This window comes from Geospiza fortis, unplaced genomic scaffold (assembly GCF_000277835.1).
Source record: "Geospiza fortis unplaced genomic scaffold, GeoFor_1.0 scaffold16, whole genome shotgun sequence".
Taxonomy (NCBI): Eukaryota; Metazoa; Chordata; class Aves; order Passeriformes; family Thraupidae; genus Geospiza; species Geospiza fortis.
Genome location: NW_005054302.1, coordinates 7,137,200 through 7,143,011, shown reverse-complemented (window position 1 = coordinate 7,143,011; position 5,812 = coordinate 7,137,200). Strand labels below are relative to the sequence as shown.

General features: G+C 40.1%; 1 pseudogene; it reads right to left on the bottom strand.

Annotated features, from left to right (window-relative positions):
* Positions 1-2,215: 2,215 nt before the first annotated feature.
* LOC102045552 overlaps positions 2,216-5,812 on the bottom strand; it is a 12,340-nt pseudogene continuing 8,743 nt past the window's right edge.

The window sequence follows — 5,812 nt, the reverse complement described above, 5'->3', positions numbered from 1 at the left end:
CAATGTTAGCACAACTGGGTCAATTTAGATCCTACCTTTGTTATTCAGCAAAACAGTGAGACTCTACTTCCCACCATACCCTCATGCTTAGTAGCTGTTATGCTACAAAAATATACCTAAACCTTTCAAATTCCATTTATGAGTTTGGGTCACCACTGTCATTGAATACTCTGTGTTAATGAATTCCATAACTGAATTGCTTGCTGTGTAAAAATGTACCTCCTTCTTCTTTTAAAATCTTCCACAGCATTTAATTGGGAGTGTGTTGCTTTTTGAGTTGCAAGAAGTAGTGACTCTCTCACTGCCCACAGTACAGCAGCTCTGTCAGATCATTTCATGTGGCCAAGTAGAAGACCTCTAATGTTTTCTATTTTCCTGATGTGGATAGACTTTCTTATTTTTCTATATACCTGAGCAGCCTGCTGCTTCTCTCTATGATTTTTGTTTTATTGTCTGTAAACTTTAGGGCTGACGGAAAACAGTAACAATTTTCACCCCTTAATAATTTTCCTCAGCCTTGTCCAACAAAGAATGATTACCTGTAGCTCTCTGGCTTGTGGTGGCTCCTGCTGTAAAAGTAGCCAAACCAGATAATATTTTCTCTAGTGCTTTGCTAACATTTTTACTCTAATAGATGAATCCCAAATAATTCCATTGATGTCAATGGTGCTACTTCATGGAGGCATTTTTGAGAATGAAAACAGCATAATAATGCCATTAAGAGCATCCCATTTGAGGCAGGTTTTGTTGAAGATCTAATTTTATAAAAAAAAACCAAAAATATTAATATGCTTTAAATTTGATGACTAAAGATTTGGGATTAAATTTGCAGTTTGCGCTGTGAAGAAAAATTCAAGAGGACATCACTGGGGCAGGGCATACTTACACTTTTAGTAGCTCCTCTGGTCTTTTGATCACATATCTGTGAATATTTATGTGTAACACCCTTAATATGCATTGCTAAGGCTGCTGATATCATTAATTTTATTTTTTCTGAGCTCTTATTCCCTTCTTATTCTTTCTTCATTCTTCTTCTTGTGTTTGTTATTTCTTGTTATTTCCCCTTCCTTTTCTGTCTTATTGAATTGCCTTTGTCTTCACCCCTTTATTTTACCTTTTTTTCTGCATTTATCTCCCCATCCCACTGAGGGGTGGGGAGTGAGTGTGGTGTTAGGTTACCTGTTGGGTTGGACAGTGTCAGTCCTTTTTGGCAACTAAAGGAGGCTTTGAGATAAAAATAAATCTGACCAGGGCATGTTAAACCAAATTTGTTATAAGTATCCACAGCATTAGTTAAATAGTCACTGGTCAGAGTGTTGGTCTATTTGGTCTGTGAGTTGCATTGTGTGAGCACCACGTTCCCTGCTGTGCTGTGCCCCCTCTGGGGGCTGGCTTAAGGTCATTCCTTGTACTGGATAACACTGGTTTAGGAGACAGGGAAGATGCTGGCAGTGACACTGAGCTGGTGTTTGTGCTCCTCATCTCTGTGCACAGTGAGCCATCTGTTGGAAACTATTAATAAATACACCTTCTACCTTGTGAATTTTGAAGATTTTGAATGTCCTTGGGTTTTTTCCTTGTTTCTTTCTTTCTTTCTTTTTTTTTAAATAAATTTTAAAAAACCCAAGGGAGCTTGACTATCACAGAGGACACTGCTTCTCAAACCTGCTTCTCTGGAAAGCCAGGGAGGACATGATGATGAAAAGCTTTTCCCTTTGGGAAAATGTCCCAGCCCAGACTGAAGGAAGCACTGTGGAGACCTCCTCTATGTGTGAGCCATATGGGAAGCACACTGATTCTGAGGAGTCAATACTGTGAAGTGGCAGGACATGCATGGGAATTGAAAGCAAAGCACTGATGTAAGAACAAACCCTGTTCTGTTCTGACATCAGTCGATGCACACGGGCCCTTTAGGCGCCTATAACCCTAGTCAGAAAGATGCTTGTCTGACTGTCTATCATGCATGCAGGAGTAACTTAATGCCTCAGTGAAATGCCAGAATGAAAGAGAAAACCTTAGAAAACAGAGTATACATTTTTTTATTATTATTTTTGTTAGGTGAAATAGTGTAAAGTGCAAATAAATCAACATAAAAATTCAGGGAGAGAAAGTGCAGCCCAGGAGTTTACCATCTTAATTAGCCGGAGGATTAAAATTATTTTGGAAGACCAAAACAATGAGATGTGAATTCTTTGCTCTTCATTAAGCACTTTCTTCAAGAGTTTGATGGCTTTTTCCCTGTGGAAGAGAAACACAAACATAGAGACCCTACTGAAAATTGTCAATGCAGACAACTGTGTTTTCTTCCTAGTGTTCCTTTAGCATGCCTTGAGTGGGGCGGTGCCTAAGGAAAAGCAACCCTGACAAATTCTGTCCTGTGGAGTCAATTCTAGTTATGTTCCCCTGTTGCTGAGGAGTTTCTGCCTTTACTGAACTTGGTGAGTGGCACAGTACGTCTCCTCTCCTGCCAGGAGCACCACTCACTGGAAGAGCTCATTTGCAGAGCAAGGGCCACAGGATTTGCTTGGCAGAATGCAGGAGTGTGGGAGGACAGAGCAGCAGGCCATGCACTGCTGCTTTGTCACCTCTTGGTTGCAGTGGGAACAGGCTACAGAGGCAACATAGTGAGTGGACAGAGTAAGCAGGAGTTGGTTTTCCCAAGTTTGTTCACTTTCTTTCTTTTTTGGTAATATGATGAGGCCCTTGCGATCAGGGAAAATGAAAGCTGTACCCCAGTGATTAAAAATCAAATTAATCATGAGTTTACCGTATAACTTCTGAATTCTTCGCTTGTCCTCTGCTGGAAGTTTTGAAAGTTTTTGGGTTCTGATACGAGTAGTAAGCAGTCTGAAGGTTTGTGGGTTCTGATATGAGTAGAGAGGGTACATCAGAGCTCCACGGACATTGGAGTGAGCAAGTCCCAATGAATGGCCAAATTCATGAGCAGCAACAAGGAACAAATTGACATCTGCAAAATAGAAGCACATAAGTGGATATTAAAGGTATGGCATTTCTTTTTGAAATTCAATTAATTGAAAGTGCAGGAGAATTTGTATATTTCGATCCATCTTGAAATGAAACCCCAGGGCTTTTGATTCATATTGCTGAGCTTTCTTTTATTACTGTAATATTTTATAAAAAATCTACTGATTCCTTGCATATGCCTCTAGAGACTCTGAGTCTCTTTTGGACTCTGCTTTTGATCGACCACATTCCTAGAAGCAAGTCAATTTACCTGTTCACAATTTATGTAGGAATCAAAGGCTCACAATCCTTGTTTAGCCTGCAAATAGTGCTTTAAATGATGGTCAGAAGAGGCATTATGTAGGTGTTCATGGTAATGAAGCCCTAGTAGTTATAATGGTAGTTGAAAAGGATAGAAATGTTAGTACTGAAGTAGCACTGAAGGTGAAGAGGAATTGAAAGTATTTCCTGTGGCTGTGTTCTTCCAACATGTACAATATTTGCCTTTCCCTTTCATCTACACATGTGAGATTTACCTTGATTGACATCTGACCATTTTTCATCATCATCAAAATGAGTATCTCAGCTACAGCTTTTTCCAGGTAGAAAAGCATGGGCCAGTACTCTACCTCTTCCATCGAAAGGAGATCCATCACCATGCTCTGCATTTGAAATAAATCAATGTCATCAGATGAGATCAGTTGTCATATTTAACTTTAGCAAGTAGAAGCATGCTCTTGGTTTATGCTAGTTTTGCTGGCTACCAATCGTTAAAAAAATCTTGCAATGGCAGCAAGGTTGTGAAAATGAGAAGAGAGGCTTAGGGAAACACTCTCCAAATTCCTCGCTTAAGTTCAAATCTTGTATTTGATAGTTTGGTTTACTGCATGTTTCAGGAAGAGCTGAGTATTTTTCCCTGAGCTTTTGTCAGAAGTGTGGTCCTGAGGTCACAATCAGGGATGATTTCAGAATAAATACTTAATGCTTGACAAGACTGTTGTTAATATCTTGTTGTTAATATCTGTTGTGAATATGTTTGATGCTGAAAAGTGCTGGGCAATATTAGTTGTAGACATTATCAATTGCACTGATTTTAGTATGGATGGTGATTTTGGATAGATAACCATGTTTCTGTAGAGATAAGTTCATTTATTCCCAGCCTTGAGGTCTGATGTATTATCTGCTTCTGTCATAGTGCAGGTGGAATTTTCTCTTTCCTACCTCGAGAGCAAGAGCTGGATCAGAGTTGAACCAACTTGGAAAATTTCCCTCTCCCTCATAGTGAGTCTCTGACTTTACTGAGGAGTAGTTGGGAAATGAGATGCCATCCTGTGTCCTTTCTCCCAGACCATGTGGATGGCCCTTAGGGCACGACTAACACAGGCAGTAGAGACTTAATCCTAGTGTGTGACATGGAATTAAAACCCATTCCAGATTGAAGGATCACTTCTGCCTTTGACTGGGACGTGAGGTCACCTCTTTATGGCACCCTAATGTTCTTGCCATCAGTGACACACAGGCTTTGCACATTTTGGTGCTCATCTGCTTGCAGGCCAGATGCCTGATCTGCACTACCAGTCAGTGGTGCTCTAATGAGTATTGTCAATGGATCTAGAGAGCAAGCCAGACAAGCTTAAAGTAGGCATTTAGTGAGTCTAAGCTGTCAGTTTACATGCCAGGCACATGTTCAAGGTACATCCATAGACTACTCCAGATCACAGATGGATTTCTGAAGTGACTTCTGTTCACCCCACTTACCACACTTTGGCTGCTGCACCTTGGTGCAGTCTTGGGATGCAAGATACCATTCCTTCTAGAAACAAATCAACCAGAAGAGACTTTCTATGGCCAAACATAATGCACCCCAGCTGCCAAAGTGTGCTTATTCTGGGAACCAGGCTGGGTCTAGGCCTGAGTAAACCTGCCTTAAGCTGCTTGAATGCAGCCTAAGGAGGCTGGATCTTCAGAAGCTGCTAATTTGCTCTACAGAGCTCTTCTCTGTAGTTTGCACATTTTTATCAAGGCAAAAACACCTTGAACATCTAAGTTTAAGTGTCTCATTCTGGGGCCAAATTCTCCCTTCATTTCACATCTGTGACTCTGAAAGGATTTTTATAACTCTCTTATAGGAGTAAAATTGAACAATGGCATAGAAAGTTGGTGGCATGATATAAAGTAGATAAAATTTGTGGAGACTTTGATTTAATTTCAAACTCTTTGTTCTTCCTTAAAGCTATGGCTATAAAAATACATGCTTTGAGTAAAATATGGACCATTGTATGTTAAAAAGGACAGGTATTCTCACCACGACGTGCAAATCTAATCTCAATGTCTGCCAGGCCCGTGTCAACTTTTCGGAATTGCAGTGGAGTCACATCACTCCATACCATCAAGGCCCTCCTAACTGCATCATCCACTTTCCGTCTGGGTAGATCAGATGTATAACTGAGAATCCTGTCAGCAAAGAAAAACAGGTTAATTTCATTCAGGCTGTGAAAGAAACCCACCTAGTCAAATACAGAGCAATTCCCTTCCCCAGAAAACCTGAAATATCACTTACTTGTAAGTTAAATGTGTCTTTTCCCATTTTCGAGTTCCAGCAGATGTTGGATTCTCCTGTATCAGGCATTCCACATCTGGGCATTGTCATCATTTCTTCAGTTTCTGTGTCTAATTTTCCAGTTGCAGTCAGGTGGAAAAACTTCTGCATTTCTTTAATCCTTTCTTCTGTGCTTAGGCTTTGTGTTTCTGGCAAAATTGGGAAGCATTTATCAAGATATCCCTGGAATAAGAGAGGGAAAATAAATATTAATATGTATATCTGTGATATTTTGGTAATTGCATTTTA